Source organism: Panthera onca, chromosome C2 (assembly GCF_046562875.1).
Source record: "Panthera onca isolate mPanOnc1 chromosome C2, mPanOnc1 haplotype 2, whole genome shotgun sequence".
Lineage (NCBI taxonomy): Eukaryota > Metazoa > Chordata > Mammalia > Carnivora > Felidae > Panthera > Panthera onca.
In genome coordinates this window covers 140768985-140792772 of record NC_138347.1, presented here as the reverse complement: position 1 = coordinate 140792772, position 23788 = coordinate 140768985, and the positions used below count along the sequence as shown (strand labels likewise).

The 23788-nt window shown below is 38.9% G+C and overlaps 1 protein-coding gene across 17 annotated transcripts in view; it reads left to right on the top strand.

Annotated features, from left to right (window-relative positions):
• The window catches only part of THRB (thyroid hormone receptor beta), a 384269-nt gene that overhangs the window by 151842 nt on the left and 208639 nt on the right, over positions 1–23788 (top strand). For all 17 annotated transcript variants that reach the window (XM_060638542.3, XM_078432406.2, XM_060638544.3 and 14 more), the window contains one exon: positions 12179–12250. The gene's annotated coding sequence lies outside the window, so the exon portion shown is untranslated. The remainder of the gene's footprint in view (positions 1–12178; positions 12251–23788) is intronic.

Sequence of the window (23788 nt, the reverse complement as noted above, 5' to 3'; positions counted from 1 at the left end):
TACTACCCTCTATTTATTCGAAGCCACCCCTTTCTTGCTGCAGTGCAGTATCACCTTTAATGATCAATGATAATATATGAATGGGCCTGTTTCTAGACTTTCTCTTGAGTTCTTTCGATCTATTTGTTTATCCTTGTGTCAGTGGCATGCTATGTTAATTAACGGAGATTTATCATACTACCGCTGGTAGTATTAAGTCCTCTCATCTTCCTTTTTCAATATTGCCTTCTTGACTCATTGCTTTGCCACATAAATTTTAGAATTAGTTTACCAACTTCCACTAAAAAGTACTTCTGTGATTTTGATAGGGATTCTCCTTAACTAATTTGAGGAGAACTGATACCTTTACAAAATTAATTCTTCCAATCTGGGATCATGTTTTCCCACCTTCTTTTTTATTTTCAGAAAGCCTGTGTAGTTTTCTGTGTAGAGGTCTCTCGTATCTTTTTCTTTTTAGATTTACTTTTTAGATATTTTATATTTTTATGCTAAGATAAATGTTATAGTTTACTGAATTTTCTAATTGTTTGTTGTTGCTATACAGCAATCCAATTGAATTTTATATTTGTTGATTTTTTTTTTCTTTAAGTTTATTTTTGAGCGAGAGGGAGAGCACAAGCAGGGGAGGGACAGAAAGAGAGAGAGAGAGAGAGAGAGAGAGAGAGGCACAGAATCTGAAGCAGGCTTCAGGCTCTGAGCTGTCAGCCCAGAGCCCGACACAGGGCTTGAACTCATGAACCGTGAGATCATGACCTGAGCCAAAGTCAGACACTTCACTGACTGAGCCACCCAGGTGCCCTTATATATTGATCTTATACCCAGTGACCTGGTTAACTTCAATTATTAGTTTTCATAATTTCTTTGTAGATATTTTGTATTTTCTCACACAAATTATATCAGAGAATAAACATGATGATATCTCTTTATTTTGGTCTTTTTTTTTTCCTTATTGCAGTGGCTAGGACCTCTAGCATAATATTTAATAGAGATGATTATAGAAGGTGAATGTACCTTTGAATTTTTCCTAGTCTAGGAGCAAAACTTTCAATATTTATCATTAAGATGTTTTTTATAGGTTTTATCAGATTGAGAAAGTTTCCTTCCACTCCTAGTTTGCTGAGAGTTTTTTGTCGTGAATAGATTTGAAAGCAAAAGCTTTTTTCTGCATCCATTGAGATAACCGTATGCTTTTTTCCGTTTTTCTGTTAATAGGATGCTTTAAATTGACTGATTTTCCAATATTAAACCAACATTCTATTTTTAGAATAAATTCCTCTTGCTCATAATGTGGTATCACCTAAAAAACATCTCAGGATTCAGTTTGTTAATATTTTGTTTAGTATTTTTCTCCTAAGTTCATATGGGATATTAATTTGTAAAGTTCTTTCTTATAACATTCTTGTCAGTTATGGGATCAAGGCTAAGCTGACCTCATAAAATGAGTTCGATGTGATGGATTGAGATATAATCCCTCTTTTTCAGTATTATGGATGAACCATGTAAGATTGGTGTGGTATTCCCTTAAGTATGTGGTAAAATTCACCAATAAAGCAGTTCAGGATTGGAGAATTTTTTGTGAGGAAATTTTTAAGTACAAAAGTCAGTTTCTTAAAGGATATGACTATTCACATTTGCGTTGTTATTTTCCTATTTGGATAAATAGTTTATTAGTGTTTATCCTTCATCAACATTTTCAAATATTGCCATAAAGTGTTCATATATCCTCTAATCTTTTTAAGGTCTGTAGAATCTATGGTGATTTCCCTTTTTAATTTCATATTTGCAATTTTTTGCCTCCTTCTTTCTTTCTTGATTAACCTGGCTACAGGCTTATGGATTTTATTGGTATTTCCCAAGAAGACATTTTTGGCTTGGGTATTTTCTCTATTACATCTGTGCTTTCCATATCGTATTGTCTAATTATTATTTTTTCCTTCTACTTTGTTGACTTTAATTTGGTGTTATTTTTATGACAACAAGATAGACACTTAAGTCATTAATTTTCAGGCTTTCTTTTTTTCTAATAGATACATTTAAGTATATACATTCTCCTCCAAGGACATTATTAGCTGCAGCTTACACATTTTGATATGTCATGTTTTCTTCATATTTCAGTTTATAATATTGCCTAATTTTCATTGTGCTTTACCTTAACCCATGGGGTAATTGGAAGTATATTGTGTAATTTCAAACATATTTGATTTTTTTGTTATTGTCTTATTATTAATTTCTAGCTTAATTCCTCTGTGGTTAGAGAATGTATTCTATATGATTTTTCATCTATGAAATTTTTCCAGACTTGTTTATTGCCCAGAGCATAGTAAATTTTGGTAATTTTTTAATGTGTATTCTGTGCATTCTGTAGTTGTTGGCCATGATGTTCTAAATAGATTATGGCAAATTTATTAATCACATTATCCTAATTCATTTTAAAAAAGAATGTTCTACCAATTCCGAGAGAGGTACCTTGAAATCTCCCACTCAGATTGTGGATTTGGTTACTTTTTTTTTAGTTCTAGCAATGTTGGCTTTACATATTTTGCGACTTGCTTCAGGTGCATTCGGATTTTAGATTTTTTGTCTTCCTATGGATTTTATCATTATGAAATTTTCCTTTTTATCTCTAGCAATATCTCTTATCATTAAGTTTACTGTGTCTGATATTAATATAAGCTATATGTATTGTTCCAATCCTTTTTCTCGTTCAAATTTTGTGTCCTTATATCCAAAGTGTGTCTCACTAAAGCAGCATTTTTTTTAACTTAGTACATGTATATTACTTGAAGTGTCCATTCTATTTGTATTTTATGAAAGTACTGATATATTTGGGTTATAACCTATGATAGTACTATGTGATTTTTTTCCTCCCCAGCTCTTTAGTGTTTCTTTACCTCTCCTTTGTTCCTTTTTCAATTAATGAAATATTTTGTCTCAATTGGCTTGTTAGTCATATATTCTTTTCCTCTCTTTTTTAGTGCTTATACTAGAATTACAAATTGTATTATTATTTTATTAGAGCATAATACAAATTGTGACTGACCATTTTCCAGAAAATTTTAGAGACTTAGACAGATTTATTGAGGTCTGACTGATATAAAATAAACTAAGTGTATTTAAAATACACAGTTTGGTAGATTTTGACATATGTATGCACTGATAAAACATCACCACAATCAATGTAATTAACATATCTACTACCACCAAAAGTTTCTTTATGCCGCATTTTTATTCCCCAAATGCAGAGCATAACTTTGAGAGCATTTGGAACATACCCATCTTTTCCTGGTCCTCTGTATTAGGTTCAACATGGAACTAAAAAAATATCTTCCAATTTCTTGCACCAGTAAAATAATAACAACACCAGCTAACACTTATATGTGCTTATATGTACCAGGCAGTGCTGTAAGCACATTACATATTTTAGTACTTGATTTATTGATTTTACCCTTCATCACAACTTTATGAATTGGGCATTATTATTCCCATTTTACCATTGAGGAACTGATCTCAGGGCATGATCAAACATGTGCATCCTTTGGCTTGGTGATGATCTTCTACCTGGAGATTCATCAGTGTCTCACTCTTAAGCACAGATGTGTTACTTTCAACCTTTTATTTTATTTATATTTTGGAAAACTTGGGAAATATAGGTGGGCATACAGACTAAAATTGAAATCACCAATACTCCACCCACCCAATGTTTACAACTTCTGGCAATTAATGGTACCCTTTGAGCCTTTTGCCATTATAGGTAACCCCGCATGAACATCTTTGTCACTCTAGCTTTGTATATAGCCATACTCATTTATTTAAGATAAATTCTGAGAAGTAGAATTCCTGAATAAAAGAACCTGAAAAACCTGTGGCTTTTAACACACGCATTAATGTTTTACTAGTACTGGGTAAGGGTGTGGGGAGGGTGCACAGTAAGCAGATGAATTTCAAGGTGAATGAATGTCAGAGAAGTCACATGGAAGAAAGAATATTCCAATACCAGAGTACGGGCAAGAAAGCCTCGAAAGGATCTTTGATATGATGATTTTGTAGTATTTTTTTTTCTTTTAGAAAGAGAAAATGGATTTTTCTTCTTTTAATAAATAACTTTCTTCTAGTAGACACCACTGGATTTGGAGACATATAGCCTTTTATTGTTTCTTTCTTTGTTATTATTGTTAATTATGTTGCTCCAATTACAATTGTTCACTCAATCAAAAGAATCGCTACAAAGTTCGTTCTGGTATATAATCCGGACTGACAACCTCAATGCCCAGATTCTGCTATTGCTCCTTCATGGGTAGCGGTTTCCCTGCCATGCTTTGTTTGGAGATCCTCCGGGGGTGGTTCTCAGAGTGATGAATGCCATCTTTGTTTAAGAGGGCAGGAGGGAGAATAATCTAATTCTACCAAAGAGAGACAAGAGTAAGCCGATCCTGTGTTTCCATTGCTGTTGGAAAAAGAACAGTAAATGACAGCAAAATTGAATAGCTTGATACTTGCACAGTATAATTTACCCAGCGGAAGAGATGTGTTGAGAAGGAGAGTGAGGATTTGATCTCTGCCTTTCAGTTTGCAGTCATTGTCAACCACGAAGTACAAAAGTTGGCCCAGCAAACCTTGGCTTCATCCAGGAGACTAGGGAGAGAGCCAAGAGATTTTTTTTCCCCTGCAGTTGCTCAGGGTTGGTCTTTTGTGAATATGTTTACATCGGTGAATAAAGTTAGAGTACTTTAGTCATTTTGCTACAGTAGTGCTTTTCAAACTGTGAATTGTGCCCTATTGGAGAGCAATGAAATCAATTCAGCAGGTCATTACTAACTTCTCTTTAATAAAATAGTATATAGCGTAGAATAGAATAAGAGTTGAATGGAATAGAAAATACCCAAATGCAACACACAAGTAAGAATATTATTTTGTAGAACTTTTGTTTTAGTTAGATATACACGTATACATCTTTATATATGTACATGTGTTCCAGATTAAAACATACTTTTTTTTTAATTTTTTTTTTTATTTTTTTATTTTTTTATTTTTTTATTTTTTTATTTTTTAATATATGAAATTTACTGTCAAATTGGTTTCCATACAACACCCAGTGCTCATCCCAAAAGGTGCCCTCCTCAATACCCATCACCCACCCTGCCCTCCCTCCCACCCTGCCCTCCCTCCCACCCCCCATCAGCCCTCAGTTTGTTCTCAGTTTTTAACAGTCTCTAATGCTTTGGCTCTCTCCCACTCTAACCTCTTTTTTTTTTTTTTTTTTTTTAAACATACTTTTTATTGTGGGTCATGGTCAAATAATTACTGCCAGGAATGTTTACATGTAGAGATGCGGTTTTTTTCTTCGGAGTATTTTTTAATGTTTTTTAATGTTTATTCATTTTTGAGACACAGAGAGAGAGAGACAGAGCATGACGGGGGAGGGGCAGAGCAGAGAGGGGGAGACACAGAGCCCGAAGTGGGCTCCAACTCATGAACCATGAGGTCATGACCTGCACCGAAGTTGGACGCTTAACCAACTGAACCACCCAGGTGCCTGGATGGAGTATTTTTGTATATAGGCAAATTTCCAAAAGTTGTTTGGCATTGAACAGATAGAACTTTGGGGTTTAGGGTTGAGTGGAGCAGAGAAAGTCTTCATGTTGGCAGGGATAGTAATAATCTTGCTGATCAAAATTCCAAGTAGAAAAAGGGCAGACGGTTTCTCCTTTGCTGTCCTGCCTGCTGCTCCTATGCAGTGTATTCAATAAACTTCTATCTCCTTAAAACACAAACAAACAGGGGCGCCTGGGTGGCTCAGTCAGTTGAGCGGCCGACTTTGGCTCAGGTCACGATCTCACAGTCCGTGAGTTCGAGCCCCGCATCAGGCTCTGTGCTGACAGCTCGGAGCCTGGAGCCTGTTTCGGATTCTGTGTCTCCCTCTCTCTGACCCTCCCCCATTCATGCTCTGTCTCTCTCTGTCTCAAAAATAAATAAACGTTAAAAAAAAAAATAAAAAAAAAAAACAAACAAAAAACTCCAGGTAGAAAAAAATTTGGCTTATCTGAATATTCTTTATTATGGTCCTATATAGAAAGCAACTCTGATAGTGATACCTCTTTTCAAATGTCAGCTAGAAAACACCCCAAGGTGAGAAAACCACCATAGTGCCATTCAAATACCAAGCCAAAGGTCACCAGAGTTTGACAAGAGGATGGCTCATGATAATGCTATATACCTACTTGCCTGTGATTGGAGTTAAGAATTTAACAGTGAAGTTACTAGTAGTTGACTGTAATGGCTTATGCTAATTTCAAAACTTCATGATGATAATTTCATAATAAAATAAGTTTTTGTGTATCAAAGTTTTTTTTTGCCCCTCCCAATTCAGCTTTATTTAAATCTGTGTTCATTGCTTTCAATGAACACCAAGTAGACTCATGATCTTGGGTAAGATCTAGCTAGTGGCCTAACTGTATATAAGTTTCCCCGAATGTGGGAAATATGCGAATGATATGTATACACAGATCATATCAGTATATAATACATTCTGCCAAATATATCCATTCGTTGGTACTTCATCCTTCTGAAATTATATAACAGTCGATACAATGAAAAAAAAAAACAGTTGCTCTAGAATAAGGCAGTGGGTGCCTAGGGTGCTATTTGAGAAAGATTTGGAGATGGGGTTTGGGCTCAGCAATAAGGAAAGGTTACATTTGATTAGTGATATCTCTGATGAACAGAGGTGGTAACTTGGAAGCATGGACTGCTTTTCTCTGTTTTGTAGGGGGAGGGCAAGGAATAGCAGACAGATACAGCCCAGAGTTAAACCTTTTAGCATCTCTCATTTTATTTCTGTTCATACTCATCCGGATTATTTGTTTAGATAGTCCCTCATAAATGTTTGTCTGTTTACTCCTTCCATTGCCACTGCCATTGTCTCATTTCTTATCTTCATTAAAAGATCTTCATTATAGGAGCTTTCTAGATCTCTTCCTGCTGCTGGTGCTTACAATTTTTTTTTTAAATTTTGTAACGTTTATTTTTGACAGAGAGAGAGAGAGAGAGAGAGAGAGCATGAGTGGAGGAGGGGCAGAGAGACAGGGAGACACAGAATCTGAAGCAGGTTCCAGGCTCCGAGCTGTCAGCACAGAGCCCCACGCGGGGTTCGAACTCACGGACCATGAGGTCATGACCCGAGCCGAAGTCAGATGTTCAACTGACTGAGCCACCCAGGCGCCCCGAGTGCTTACAATTTTTGATAGGGTCGGGGTCATGGGCTCCGCTGAAAGCCATGTGAAAGCTACATACCATCTCTCAAAAAACTGAATGCTTACAGAAACTTCTGCCTTTTGTTCCAGAGGGTTAGGAATTCCCTGAGGTCTACACCTAAGTAATAACCCCTTGTCTAGCAGTCTCACTCCAATCTCCATCCCTCAAATCTCTATCAGAATAATGTTCCTAACACACAATTTGGATTATGTTACTCTCTGCTTAGAACCATCTAATTTCCTGCCACCTTTAGAACAGAAATCCCATCTGCAGCATTGGAATCCAGGCTTGTTCAGTCTCTCAAATTTGTAGCCCCATCGTCCCCTCCCCACCCCTGCCCCCTCCTCCCAAATACACAACCTTCTAAGCCAAACCAGAATGCCTGCTATTTCCCCCAATACTTCTTACACTTCACTTCCACAGTCGCTCCTACCTGTCCTTCACTTTTACCTAGTCAGGTCATTTCTAACCGTCAAGCCCAGTCTTTCTGCTTCTCAATATCTTTGTGGATGTAGCCTTCAGCCCTGAGTAACACCTTGTGTAACGTCTTGCACATCATGGTGCTGTATTTACCCCTGTGCTCTCAAATCCCTCTCTCATATTACTGAGAGGCTGCCCCTGAGGGTTGTGCTTTCTGGGTCCCTGAGTCAGTTGGCCCCCAATTGGATTCAACCCTGGAAATCCCTGGAGGGAGAATGGAAGACTGAAGGAAGAGAGAAGCCAGGGTATTTCTTCCCCACACTCTCTGCCTCAGACGGTATCTTGGATGAAGGCTGTGTCTCTCCTCTAGGGAGACACAGGTCCAACTAGCGACGCCCTCTGAGCTTTTGCTGGGTGACCTTGGCCCCTGTGTTCCAGTATTAACACTCCATTGAACTCCAGGATTTCCTGCAGTCATTCACCTCCTGGATGCCTCCTTCTCCCATTTGCCTTTACATCTTTTCCTTCACCTGCGTAATGAATTTCCTACATTGCAATCCTTCTGTTTAAATACTCAGACCGAGTTCTATTTTCCTGGTTGAACCTTGACTGATACAGCTGACATTTTGTGGATATTTGCTGAATATTAATAACTTAATTTTAAACTGTCTTCTATGGGGGCACCTATGGGTTTTTTTTGAGTGAACCAGGCAAATGTCCTGGTCAGCTATCTAGTACCCACTAGCATTGAATGGGGTTGCTTGGCATAGTAACAAATTACCTCAAAATTCAATGGTTAGAAACAGTTGGCATTTATAAGTTTGTGGGTCTGAGCTGAGTTTCAGTTGGCTGGGTGGTTCTTCAGCTTCCGGCTGGGTCCACTCCTGCATAGGTGGCAGCTCTGGGTCAGCTGGATGGTTCCGCTCATCTTGCCTGGGCTCTCGTATTTCTGCAACTTGACTAGTCTAGGTTGATCCAGCATAGCCTCGGCAGGGACGACTGATGCGAGTCAACTTCATTCCATGTTTCTCAACCATGACAGGCTAGCTGAGGCATCTTCTCATGGCCATGACAGAGGAGCAAGAGAAAACACAGAAACAAAGCAAGAGCGTTTTCATACTTCTACAAGCAGCACACCTGCTAACATTCCACTGGCCAGAGCAAGTCACATGACCAAAGCCAGAATCAAAGGGGACAGGAAGGTAGATACAGCCTCCTTAGTGCAAAGTTACAAAAGTGTAGGTACATGGAGGGGTGAAGAATGTTGGCCATAATGCAATATAGTCTATCTCAGACTTCATAAGGTTTGATGGGAGACCTGAGGCTAAAGAGGTAGATAGACAGACAGATGGATAGATGATGTCAATTTTTTGTCATATTAACCCTTTTAAAATAAAAACTTTGTCGTAAAGTACAATTGTGTATTTGCTCATTTGTTCTGTAGAGCTCATTTGTACATAGTTAGTGACTGAAAAAAAAGAGCCATTTATAAATAACATATTAATAAACCAAGTATATAAATAAAGGAACTTTATTTATCTTTAACCTTGAATTTTCATTAATAGGAGCAGTCACAGGAAATTGTGCCAACCTCACCTCAGGTCACATGGCTCAACAAAATGAACTGTTTCATGCCTAGAAATAAATATATTCCAAATATAAATATGAATCAGTTATAAAACAGATTCTTTTGAGAATACAAAACAACCACACTGTTAATATATTTGTGTCCCAATTAAAAATGTGTAAAGAACACACATTCTAGGCTAAAGTTGTCCCAGGGAGTGATTCTCATTTTTGCTTTGAATCTTACGTAAACAAACCAGGCAGGCTCCTTTGAGCCATGAGCAAAGTCATGGCCCCCAGGTTTCTAAAGAGAAGAAGAATGAAAAATGGGTATGTTTAAGTTGGAAAGGTCTGGGGCTTGACCTTGCTACTTTAAATTTCCTTCATCACTAAGAAATCACTTTGAATTTGTTCCCTTGGAGTACTCTAATTTGGTTTGTTCTTGGTTTGAGGCATACCATAAGAGGAATACTGTCTGTTTGTATTACAGCAAAATTTCGAAGCCACCGCAGGCACACTGTTTTTCAATTTTCTTTTCTGCAGTTGTATCTTAAAACCTGGGCCTGTTCTTAGTACTTCAGAATGAGGTCCATGACATCTTCCTACCTGGATGAGATTCCTAGCCAACTGCTTCTTCACTGTTTGACTTTGGGCAAAAATTGTAAACCTTTCTGTGCCTCTCCTTTCCTCATCTGTAAAATGAGCTTATTAATAATACCAACCTCATATGATCATTGGGAGGATTAAACTAAGTGAAATTAGGTAAAAGATTAGCACAACCCAGCCCACAAAATGTGCTGAATAAAGGTTATGTATAAAATGCTTATTATTATGAATCATTATGTGAGAATTTTTAGGTTGTTTTCACAGAGTCAGGTTCACATATATTCTTTAAAATCGAAATCAGAATTACACCTTCAAAAAAAAAACGAAGTCCAGTATTATTTTCATACAAAAGGCACTGTTTGTTTTTAAATATCAGTGTCAAGGGGAGTGTGTCTGTTTACTCATGTTCACCATAAAGCCACAACAGTTACAAACACTGGCTTCTTCCTGGCCTTGTCAGTTTATTCTTTGAGAAAGCTTTAAGAGTATGCTTCTTAAAAATATCTTGGTATTTAGCCTCACTCACACTGTCAGATCTTCTGATTTTCCAGCAAACAATGAGGCGATATTGATGGCTTGGGATTTAAAGTGTATGATGAGAGCACTGGACAGAGACTATGAAAATAGATAAATACAACCCCAAAGTCTTCCGAAATACAACCCAATGTCTTCCGTCGTTTTAAAAAGAAGGGAAATTAACCATAAACAAATCAATTTTTAACATTTTTGTTTTTCCTCTTATCACACCGAGTGTCCCTTCTGCATGGAGTCATAGAGTAGAGGAGCTAGTGTTAAAACAAGACGCACCAGGGGCGCCTGGGTGGCGCAGTCGGTTAAGCGTCCGATTCAGCCAGGTCACGATCTCGCGGTCCGTGAGTTCGAGCCCCGCGTCAGGCTCTGGGCTGATGGCTCGGAGCCTGGAGCCTGTTTCCGATTCTGTGTCTCCCTCTCTCTCTGCCCCTCCCCCGTTCATGCTCTGTCTCTCTCTGTCCCAAAAATAAATAAAAAACGTTGAAAAAAAAAATTAAAAAAAAAAAAAAAAAACAAGACGCACCAGAATCTCCAGGAGCTCAGAATCCATCACAGAGGAAATGCACCTATATGCACATGTATATGCACACCCACACACACCCAACAATCATTTTAATGACATGATGAGTGCTTTTATGGTGCCATAAATGTGGGATATGAAAAGAAATGAGTGAGCACATATTCATCCAATGTGGCAGCTACAGGGAATGTTAGAGACCAACATGGTTATGTTCACACATATACAATGTTGAGTCAAAAATGTGGAAGGATAGATACACATGCAGAGATTCCTATCATCTACGATGATATGCACAAACACTGCTCATTGTTCTGGATACACATATTGTATGTAAATGCGAAAAAAAAAAAAAAGGTGGACTAGAAAAACACAAATTCGTGGTCTGGCCTTCAAGCGGGGTTATCAAGGTTACATCTATGATCTCTATTTTTTAATTTAAAAAAAAAGAAGATATGACAAAAATCATGCATTTGTCCATTCTAGGCAGTGAGAACCCTGACATTTGTTCTACGAAGCTCTGCTGTTCTGAGTTCTAAGCTCCCACAACAAGAAAACTTGCGGGGCCACGGTCACTTGAAAAGCAGCTTCTCACTTATTGTGCAAACACTCGAAGCCATCATCTGCTGCACAAGTAGATGCCACAGTCTGTTTGGCCATCTCTTTCATCTGTTTATACTGGTGGGAAGTGTCCCCAGTATAATAACACTTAACACAATCTAGACAGCTCCGTAGTTCCAAGCTCAAATACTTAATAACCCTGATGAATAACCTGTCATTTCACCACGGGGCATGGCTGGTGCTTCGGTTTGTTAAGATCTGTCCTGGGAACCGTCCTCTGAGACCAACCATACCTTCTTTAGCACAAAATTTGTAAACTGTTTAGGATTCACCTTGACCTCTTAGCCACCTTCCCAGGCTGGCAATCCAAAACTCCTGAATCCTGTCCACAGCAAAGTAGGTCTTTGGGATGTACAAACATTGTCCCATGCCTAAAATGTGTTACTAAACTTCTGTGTTCAAGTTCCTTTCTCTGAAACCATCTGGAATGAGATTTTATCTCAGTCCATTTGCATTTATTCAAAATCAGAGACAACTCTGAAACCAGACCCTATTTAAACATAGAAGAACAGTTGCAGATTAAGCAAATGTTGGGGAACTTAGAAACAAAGAAAGAAAGAAAGAAAGAAAGAGAGAGGAAAAGAAAGAAAGAAAGAGAAAGAGAGGAAGAAAGAAAGAGAAAAACAAAACACGTCTATTCACTTTCTTGTATTTCCTTTTTTCCAGATCTGCGGTTTTCCTCCCATTGGCCGGCCTGTGTGGGTGCCAAGTTCTGCACGTGATTTAATGGATCAGAAGGTCAGATGTCAGCCTTGACTCGGCTGTTTGCAGACTCGCGGTCTTTATGATTGTCACTTTTAGCACTAGGGGAATTACCTTCTAATTGGTGGCATTGCTGCTGTGGCTATTTAACATAGTGTTGACCTCTGTAGGTATCCGGGAGAAGTATAAAACATTAAATGGGCTGGCTGGAAAAGCAGAATGGAGAAAAGGAAGGCTGCAAGAATTCATTTAGGGTGAGAGGAGTCAAAATCGGATCATGAGAGGGAAGAGCCGTATTTCATGTGTTAGGTGGGGAAACTGTGCTCAAGGAAGATCCAGCAGCCCTCTCCGACTGTCATTTCCTGGAGTGCCAAAAAAGGTGTCAGGAGGAGCTAAGCCATGAGTTGGAGCACGTGGGGTAGGGCGCAGGGCACATCGCCTCGTTTCTCAGGCAAGGCCTCTGAATTCTCCCTCTGGTCCCCAGATGTTTGGTAATATCAAGCAGCCTGTTTGGAAGGCTAGGTTATAATTTGGAACCCAGTTTGTTTAGGTTATTATAACAACGGTTTCCGTTTGCCTCTGCAGTTAAGACTGTGTCCACACTTTCCTCTCTGTGTTTATTATTTTTAGCAGTTTAAAAGCTAACCGTGAAAGATGGCTTTCTGGCTGTCAGGTGACATTCCGGCTGGGCCAGGGTCCGGTGGACTCTATAGAAACGCTCGCAGGCTGTGAGAGTCAGGTCTTTTGAATGCTGCCTTTGTACCTCCCCTTGCCCAGGGCCTCTGGCTTATTGTCTAGGCGCCTCAGTTGGGGTGGCGCTATCTGATGGTAACTCCTACTAATATTACAGTGCTCAGTGCCGGGGCCCTCCCTGGGGGCCCCCCGTCTGGCTGCCTGTGTCTCCCAGCCCTCCCTCAAGGGAACCAGTCAAAGCTCTCCTATCAGAAAGCACTATTTGCAGTTTACAGAATGTTCAAGGGGAAAGAATCAGTAAGGATCACCTGGACGTCTGGCTCGCTAATATTTTTTTTTTACCAAAACCCTTTTCCCAGATGAAATCTCCCAGGGAACCCCAGTTTGTAAGCCATGGAAAAGTACAGCTGTTCTTCTGAAGGGGAGAAGGGTCGCTGCAAACTCCACTCTTCAGCATCCTCTTCACTCACCTGACTTCTCAGCTCCCCTCACCCCTGCCAGGATACCTCCAACTCCTCAGGATCCTTGCACACCATTCTTAGGAAGCGATCCCTTCCGCTTACAGACAAGGAAATGAAGAGGCGATTTTTATAACACGCTTAAGACATGAGACGTTAGACACTAAGACATTAAAGAGTCCACACTGTATCAATCCATTTTTATACAGTTCTAGAAAAGGAAAAACTAATCTAGGTGATAGAAATAGTAGTTACCCCAAGGAAAAGAGAGGATTGACTGGGAAGGGGCCTAAGGGGATTTTCTGGGGTGATGGAAATATATATCTTTACAGAAGTGTAGGCTACACAGCATTTGTCAGAATTCATCTGTGCTTTTTTACTGTATATAAATTCTACCTCCATTAAAAAATGAAAACAAAGAGGGAAAATGAGGCAAAAAAAAAAAAAATCAATGAATTCAGCATTTAATAAACACAAATACTGATGAACTTCCTTAAATACTGAAAATACTAGTAAACTTCCTTAAAGCTATGTGTGCTATTTATTATGTGGGGTGTAAGGTCATTATGCAGAGTTTCAGAATACAGGAGACCCTGTTGCCCTTCTAGCACTTTCTTTGTTCAATAATCAACAAAAACAGGGAAAAAAATTTTCTCCGAGAATAGACAGTGGAACCACAAAAGACCTTCTGGGGTTTTGCAGCTTATAATGTGGCTAAAAAGTGATACGTGAGCAGCCTGGGAATAGAAATCTTGAGTACGGCACTTGATTCATGCATTACTTTGACATGGACTATACATGTACTATGGATAATGCTCCAGAAATTCTTCATCATCTTTTAATCCTTTGCCCCCTCATCTCAATGCTTTTTCATGACCTATAAAATGCAAGATTCCTTTTCCTATAACTTAGGTGAGTGGAACTTCCAATGACTGAGGTTGGAATTCAGACCTCAAGTGCCACCTAGACAACAGGCTACTCCTGGTTCAGTCTTTCCGCTTTGGGAGTGTGTCAGGTGCTCTCAAATGACTGGCATTGTACCTATACCTTTGCAATAGGCACTTTGACCCTTGAAGAAAACACTTTCCCTTCCCTGAAATACTTTGAGCCAACCCTGCTGAAACTTTTCCATTGGTGTGTTTTAGAAGTCCCACAGTAACATGAAAGGTAATTATTTAGGTTAAAATGCAGCTAAGGACACAGGCCAGGCCAGAGGGGACCCAGCAGACAATTCTGCATTTGAGAGCCTGATGAGAACACTGAGCTGGAAGGGGCAAGGAAAATGTTTTTGAAAAGGAAATGGTGGCAGCGTTAGCAACTGGTAAGAGAGGGTCACACGGAGCCAGAGCAGGAAGGATTCGAAGATGCTCAAATATTCTAGCCTTTGAGGCTGTGCGGACAAAACTCTCTACTACTTGAGCGATTTCCCAGTGAAGGGCCAAGGTTTATTTAACCCACAAGATTGATCCACATTAATAAAAATTTAGTTCACTAATGAAGCTATGGCAAAAGTGAACCATCCATAAAAAATAACATTTTAAATAGCTAGAACATATTTCAACCCACACGTTCCAGACTCTGCATATATAGACTAATTTCCTAATTGAATCAAATTTAGTTGAGCAAGATTTCTATTTAAACAATTTAGTTTAATGTGCGTAAGAGCAGAAATGAAATTACACAATCTAACAGTTGGGGCAAAATGCGTTTTTCGCAATTTTATGCCCATTTGAAAGGAACTCTTTCTTCACATCAATTTGTCAAATGGAAAGTCAATTTGTCTAAATGGAAAGTACAAGACAGAAAGTGTGTCTTCTTCATTCCAGTGACTTGGGGAAAGTGATTCTCTTGGAGCCAACTTTCTTAAAATTGATACATATGCATAAATCTATAGGTCAAATGGTCTTAGGACAATGTAACATGTATGTAGTCAGATTTTAGTAATTCATGAGAATGAGAGTAAAATATCGATCACTGAAGTCTAGGGGCAGCTGAGTGGCATCAGTTAAGCATCCAACTCTTGATTTCAGCTTAGGTCACGATCTCACGGGTTCATGAGTTCAAATCCCACGTGAGGCTCCACAATGACAGTACAGAGCCTGTTTGGGATTCTCCCTCTCCCTCTGCACCTCTCTCTTTCTCGAAATAAATAAATAGAAACTTTATATATGTGTATACATATATAAATATATATATACACACACACACATATATACAAACATATATCTATATCTATATATAGATATAGATATAGATATATAGATATAGATATAGATATAGATATATCCAATCTATTTTTCCCAATGACTTCTAAAAATCAGCAATCTGAAGTTTTAACTACTCAACTGCTTATAAGGGCTGTAAAAAATTGGAGAAACATCCTGATTGGAGTTTTATCCCCTTTTCCTTCCCTCAGTTATTTTTCCTATTGATGCCATTGGGATAATAACTGGAAAACAGGATGAAAGAAAAGTAATAAATACTTCAATGTGCATATTATTATTATTATTATTATTGGTTTCCAGAAAAAGAAAATGAAGGTAAAATGAACATAAGCAATGTCTAAAGACATCATTGTCACAGTGGCAGGGCTGGGCTTGAACTCAGGTCTTTCTATCCGGAAGCCCCTGTCTTAAGAAGAGAAGCAATGGATCAAAGCTAATTAAAATATTATATTGGCTGAATTGGAGAAAGAGCTACATTTGTGCAGAGAATAAGCTACCATTTGGGGCCTGCCCACAACAGAAAACCACAAATAACAGTGACAAACACACAAAAGTTTATTTTTCTCTCCACAGCAGCAGGGTCAGTTCTATAATCATCAGGGACTCAGGCACCTTCTATCTTTCTGTATTTCCATTCTTAGCACATGACTCTATCCTTAAAGTTACCTCTTGGTTCAAGATGGCTCCTGGAGCTTCAGCCCTCACATATAAATTCCAGGCAGCAGGAAAGATGGGAAGAGAGAAGTGAAAGGCACTCATTATCATTACCAGCTATGTTTTTCCTCCTTAGGAGGCCTTACCAGAATTCCCACGCCACAATTTTTACCTACAGTCTCATCTACCAATTCCTAGTTGTAAAAGAAACTGGAAAGTGTAGTTGGGTACTTTACTATCCAGAAGTAAAATGAGGTTTGTTGTAAAAGAGTATCATGAAGGCACGTAGCAGACCTAGTTACAGTTAGGCAACTATAAGAAGCTTTTCAGTTTTGGAGAGAAATGATCAGGGTGGTTCTTTAGAGGAATGATCTTAGCCAAGTACATAAAAGGGGGAGCAATAAAAAGTAGCTTTGAGGACTTCGGTTATTAGTGAGGATACATCAGGGACAGGAGAGAAAAGATGGATGTGAAAGAATAGTGAAGAATGAATTGACCAAGGAGAATGTATTCATTAATTAGCTGTGTAGTTCAAAACTGTGTTTCAGCAAACACACACACACGCGCACACACATACACATACATGTATGTGGGGAGTGTGTGTGCATAAATGCATTATATATGTGTGTGTGCATATATATATATAAACATGTGAATATACACATATATATATATACATATACATGTGAATATACATACAAATAACAGTGACCTGGATCTGAATAAAGAAAAAAAGTTACATGGTGTTTGTCTATACAGAAAACTGGTTGGGAATTTAGTGAGGCATTCTATCGGCAATGGATAAAGCCTACCTGTATGCATACATAAATAAATACAATACACACATGCAGACACGCCATACAAACTTTTCTAGGGATCTGTGACACCAGTAGCAATGATCTTCAAATGGGGGCATCCCTAAAAAAAGAAAAAGGAAAAATTAAAAGGGACTAAATAATAGACTTTAAAAGGAATGAGAGAAGAAGGAATTGTAAAGCTGTGAGGATGACTCAGACGTTACCATGAGAAGCCAAGCTAGAGAAAGTGGGAAAGTCAGGATGGGGAAGAACACCAGCTTTTCTTTCTTCTCTTCTTTCTTCCTTCTCTCCTGCCTCCCCCATCCTCCACCATGTCCTTCTTTCCTTAATTTTAGGAGGACTAGAATCTAACTTTGGTGACTATATTTTCATAGACTTTTCATTACGAGCTCCCAAATGAGAAAGAATTTAACTTCCAGGTCATCATCACATTTTGCCCAAGTTTCTTAGTACAAGTTTTCTTGATCCTGTGTCTTTGACAGCTTTGGCTACAAAACAAAAATAAGTTTTCATTCAGCTTTTTGAATCTGCTCCCATTGAATGGGCATAACTTGATTTTCTGATTTTAACCCCCTCTGACTGTTTTGTAAAGCTAATGTGCACCCTGTCTTTGCCCCCACCAAATGTTGGAAAGGGGCAGGTTTGCTGAGGCACTGGCTGCCTGCCATTCTAGGTGTCTCCTCAGGAAGCCTGCAGAGGCCAAAGTTGTCATTTTTTCTATAACATCCTGGAAAATATCTCTCGTTAAAAAGTAAATGCCGGGGCACCTGGCTGGCCCAGGAAGTGGAACATGTAACTCTTGATCTCTGGGCCCTGAATTCGAGTCCCAGATTGGGTACAGAGATGACTTCAATAAATGCATAAATCTTTTTTTTTTTAAATATAAAGAATAAAGATAAAAGCAAATGCCTATACAGTTATGGAGTAGGAGTATAAAAACACACATGGGGAAAAATTCACACCAACTGTAACACAGTGGCTACCTAGGCAAGAGAAGGGAGGGAGAGGGAAGAAAGGGAGATAGGTCATTAGCGTTTTGTTATGTTTCATTCCTTCAAAAGAGGGATAAAGCAAACAGAGCAAATCTGAATGGTGAGTACAGGGGTGTTCGTAGTAACTGTTTTGTATACATTTTGATACATGTAGTATTTTAGAATTTAAAAAAATTTTAAATTCAGCAAACGCCTTTCATTTAGGCAAAGTGATTGGAGCCCTCAATATTCTTTACTCCATCCTAACGACCTACTTACAATCACATGGAATCCTTCTGTGTCTGTCTTTGCGTGTGCTACTTCTTCTCCCTGCCCCCCTCTACTCTTTCCCCAAAGAACTCCTCTTCACCTTTCCAGACTCAACATTGGTATCACATCCTCTAGGTAGCCTTGCCTGTCTCCCTGCCCCCAATTCATATCTGAGTTTGAAGGCTCTGCTCATGTCTTGGAGAACATTGTGCATATTTGTATCATGGTATGTGTCACGCTATTGTGTAAACCAGTGGTGTGTTTCTCAGGCTTCTAGGACTGTTACCCCTGGCTGAGCTATAAACACTCCAGTGAGCACCATTTACACAGTGTCCAACCTGCACAATTGTATAGGTCAGTCCTACCTTCTTCCTACCAGGGAGAGACCATCTTTATACCTCTGTGCCGAATACTTTGCCTAGACCAAGTGCAGAATAGACACATACATAGCAAACATTTGTTTAATGAATGAAAAAGTGACCAGCCAAATTCTAATTGCCTTGATGAAGAATTCTCTAGAACCTTCACAACAGCATCCATATCACCTGGGAACTTTTTAAAATGCAAGTATGCAGGCCCCACCCTAGATCTACCAAATCACAAACGCTGGAGGTAGAACCCAGGAAACTTTAACAAGCTCTCCAGATGATTCCAATGCATGCTTGACTTCGAGACATGCTAACTTAGACCAATCAAACAAAAAGCAGCAACGTCAGCTGAGTCTGAAAAAAGGAAAAGAAGTTGTCTGGGGAACAGTAATAGTGGGGAGGGGCAGGCAGAAGAAAGCATATGAAAAGACACGGGCATGATATGTAACTTGTAAGTTGCTTGTTACGGATGGAGTGAAGAATTCAGGCTGACACAGCGAGAGAGCTGATGATCAGATCATGGAAGTCTGTCTAAGGTGTTTGAATTTTAATCTGACAGCAGTAGGGAGTCATTTTTAAAAAGTAAACAAAGTAGTGATTTGATCTAGTTTAACATTTTAGAAAGAGTCCTATGGCAAGGGTGTGACAGATGGGATGGAAGTGAACTTGGCCACTACGGGCTACGTAAGCAGCTGTTAATTAGCCCAGGTGTAAAATGATGAGAGCTGAACCAGTTCTACAGGGAATAAAGAGGATAGGATGGGTTCAAGAAATATTACAAAAGCAGAATTGACAAAACAGGGGAATATCAGAATTCAGAAAGCAAGAGAGAAAAATGGCTTGGTGTCTTACACAATGGAAGTATGTTGGAAGCATTCACTAACTAAGAAAGAGAAGAGAAGGAGGAAATTTGGGGGCTGGAGTAGGTGCTGGAGAAGGTGAGTTTGATTGGGACACTTGAAGTTGGAAGTGTTTATGACACATTCATATGGAGACATCGAATGCTCATAAATATACATCCTGGGCTAGAAACTTAAGTTTGGTATCTAGGTGTTAATCATTTTTATATCATCATAAACAATGCTGGAGTAAATATAGACCAATTTTGTCTTAATGTCTGATGATTTATATAAGAGATATTTCTAGGATAAAGGTTGCTGATAAATATAACCAGATTATTTTACAAAAGGTTGTATCATTTCATGCTTCCATTAGCGTTGTACAAGAGAATCTATCTTGTCACCTCTTCACCAACATTGTTTCACCTTCACAAACTGGATATCCTAAGAGTGAAGTTGCTTTAATGTTTACTGATTACTTGTCAGGTTGGAAATATTTCACTTTTCGCTGGCCTTTATTCAAAGATTATCTTAACTATTCATGGCATTTGTCTATTTCCTATAGGACATTGATTGTTTTAAGCTGATTTTTAAGAACTCTTTTTTTCTACCAAGGATTTTATCCCTTGCCAATTGCATATGCTGCAAATATGTTTTTCCAATTTCTCATTTGTCTCTGCTCTAACAATAGGTGACTCTTCCCTATGCCCGGAATACCCTCAAGTATCCCTCTAGGTACCTACTGGGCTCCCTCTGTCACCTCCTGCAAATGTTTATTTGAATCTTATCACTCTTGAGCTCTCCCCTGACCATCCTATTTAATCCTTCAGCCACACAACAAGCGCAGCCCTTGGCACTTCTGATCCCCCCCACTCTTGGCTTTACTTTTTCCCCATAACACTTTCCAGCTTTTCACATACACTATAATTCACTTGTTTTGTTAATTGTCAGTCTCTGTCCACTACACTGTAGGTACCTTGACCGCAAAGAAATTCAGACCTTTATCTGTTTTGTTCATATATACACATACAATCTCTCAAACACCTACAATAATGTCTGACACATAGTAGATGCTTAATAAATATCTGCTAAGTATTAATTGCTTTTATACCTGTATCTATTGTCCTAGAGTTTCAAATTTTAATTCATGTAAATTTATTAGTCTTTCCTTTGCAATCTCTTGCATTATTTTCATGCTTAAAGATTTTCCCCTTGTAAAGATCAATTGTGTGTTTTGCTCCATTTTGTTGAATTTTTTAAATTTCCTTAAAAGAATTACTCTTTAAGCCATCTGGGATCCACTAGAGTATATAGTGTGAGGTGAGGCTCTAACTAGGTATTTTGCCCCAGAACTGTCAATTTCAAATCATTTTTTAAACTGCTTTATCCCTCTGGCATTAGTTTGTAGTTTACTTTTTAAAAATCCTATTCTATGGGTGCCTGGGTGGCTCAGTCGGTTAAGCATCCGACTTCAGCTCAGGTCATGATTTCACAGTCCATGAGTTCGAGCCCTGTGTCGGGCTCTGTGCTGACAGCTTGGAGCCTGGAGCCTGCTTCGGATTCTGTGTCTCCCTCTCCCCGCTGCCCCCATGCTCAGTCTCTCTCTCTCAAAGTGAATAAATGTTAAAAAAAAAATTTTTTTTAAATCCTATTCTAAATGCATACATGAGGGTCTCATTAGAACCTAGAATAGTTCACTGGAACCTGGAATGTTCCATTATCTACTGATGAATGTTTTAAACCCTTGCCATTGGATTTGCCTACCGTTTTATAGCAAGTATTTGGCTGAACTAGAAGTGAAACTCAAATTTTTTAATTTCTAAGTACATGCATCAGAGGTCGAAAAAGGGGGAGGACTTCCTTTAGCCTTCACTTGGATGAAGAAACTAGCTTATCAAGCAATGTTCATCTCTTTCACAAAACGGACAAATTACCTAGTTTATTTTAAATACCAAGCTTTTGCAACAGTTGTTTTCTGTGTTGTGTTGACTCATTTCATGAAGACCCTCAATGACAACCATTTAAGAAGGCCACACGGATCAGACAGCTTTCTCTGGAGACGCAAAAATCATACCAACGCACAATAATTTCCGGTTTGGGACCGTGCTTTCTGTTAGTAATAGATGGAATAGCTAGTTAGCAGCACCCTTGGGCAAAATGTTGTCAAATATTTATTAAGCTTTTCTCTCTGCAAAACACCATGCTATGCCAGGGGGAGTCACAAAAAGCACAGCCAATTATACTTCCCCAAAGAAACATAACATTAACTGGGGAGTCGAGATACATATGCAGGCAGGGGTAAACACTAATCTTCACTTTTCATGATTATTTACATTTTTGGCCAAATGAACGGGGCAGATTCCATCATCAAGATATTAAGAAGAGGAGACGTGATGGTGGTTGCAGTGACCTCTGAAACTTTTACTTACAGGGATTAGAATTTTGATTAGGCCTAGACGAATAAGCAGGATTTGACTTTTTCAGAGGAGGAGGAAGGAAGAGAGAGGTCACTAGTCCTAAAACCTATTGCCAACATTCAGCACTTGTCTTTTTCTGTGTTTTTCCTTGTTGCTGTTGTTGTGGGCAACGGGTGGTTTCATGACTGGACAATTGCTGTGCTATGGATTAATACACGTCTAAACAGGGTTTTATTTCTACTTGCAATATTTGATACACTAACCGAGCTTTGAAGCTGATGCTAATCGGTGAGGAAGATATAGCAAAGATAGTTATATTTAGACTGACCATCATAAGGCAGCAATAGGCATGCTCTCTGCTCTTTTAAAACCATTTGCAAAGAATTGGGGATGGTCCAATCACTTCTTTCAGTGCTGTTTTCTTCTGCTAAGAGGAAGCATCTGATGCGTCAGGTATCATGACAACAAATAGTTACCCACGTATCCGAGGGAGCTGCTACTCTCACGTCATCCGGAGACCACCACTTAGTAATGAGTGTAACCTGGGGCGCTTGGGTGGCTCAGTTGGTTAAGCCTCTGAATCTTGATTTTGGCTCCGGTCATGATCTCATGGTTCATAAATTCAAACCCCTTGTTGGACTCTGCAATGACAGTGCAGAGCCTGCTTGGGATTTTCTCTCTCTCGCTCGCTCGCTCTCTCTCTCTCTCTCAAAATAAATAAGCTTAATAAAAAAAAAAACTAACGAGTATAACCTTTTTCTTCCACCAAACCTTTTGTGAGGGTAATTAATAAATAACAGAGTTCATCTGCTGAACTATATATTCGGCCTCTCTCCCTTTTACTGCTTCTTCTCACTGCCTGAAAGAGGATCAAAGACAGACAGCCAGTTGTAGGAGGCAGGAGTTTAATCCACAGTCTGAATAGATGGACCATGACTCAAAAGGAGCCCTCTGCAATCATCCATTTTATTCACCTTCTCTAGATGCTCCCTCTTCATCCAAACAATTATCATACATATTTTACATTTCCCATTTAATCAAAACTAATACAATATATAGTTTTCAGCAAGGTAGACACAGCATTGGAATACGCTTATTCTAACAGTATTTACCCACCTGATTTTCTGGTAATCGGGAGTAAGAGACAGACATTCCACTGTATCCCAGTTGGCAACCGACAGGATATATAGACTTTGGCTTCTAGTTGAAGCTTGGCCTCAGTTCGTTTGTGTCCTGGGCCTGTGGGCTCCTAATTATGGCCATTTTACTAAATTATATGGTTCATACTTTTATTTAATACGTTGTTAATGGAGAGCAGCGGTTTTTTTTTTTCCATGAAAATTTAAAGAGAGTAGAAGTTGAAAGTAAAATTTAACATGTATGGAGTTTTCTGTATGTGTATTGTATTTTGTAAGAAAATAGAGGTTATAAAGGGGCTCCCGGTGGCTCAGTTGGTTAAGCATCCGACTTCAGCTCAAGTCACCATCTCACGGTCTGCAAGTTTGAGCCCCACATCGGGCTCTGTGCTGACAGCTCAGAGCCTGGAGGCGACTTCAGATTCTGTGTCTCCCTCTCTCTCTGCACCACCCCCACCCCCCGCCCCGCTCATGCTCTCTGTCTCTCAAGGATGCATAAAAGTTAAAAAAAAATAGATTTAAAAAAATAAATTAAAAAAAATAGAGGTTATGAAGAGGTTATAACGGAAGTAACTGTAAGAAGATGGGCAAATGATACCTAATAACAACTAGCAACAAAATTTGTCTAAGGAAGGAAACTGTGAATTGGGAAAATGCCTTGACCAGCGTGTTTGGAAGTAGAATGATAAATCTCCAAGGGATCTGGTTGGAAATAGAACTGTTTT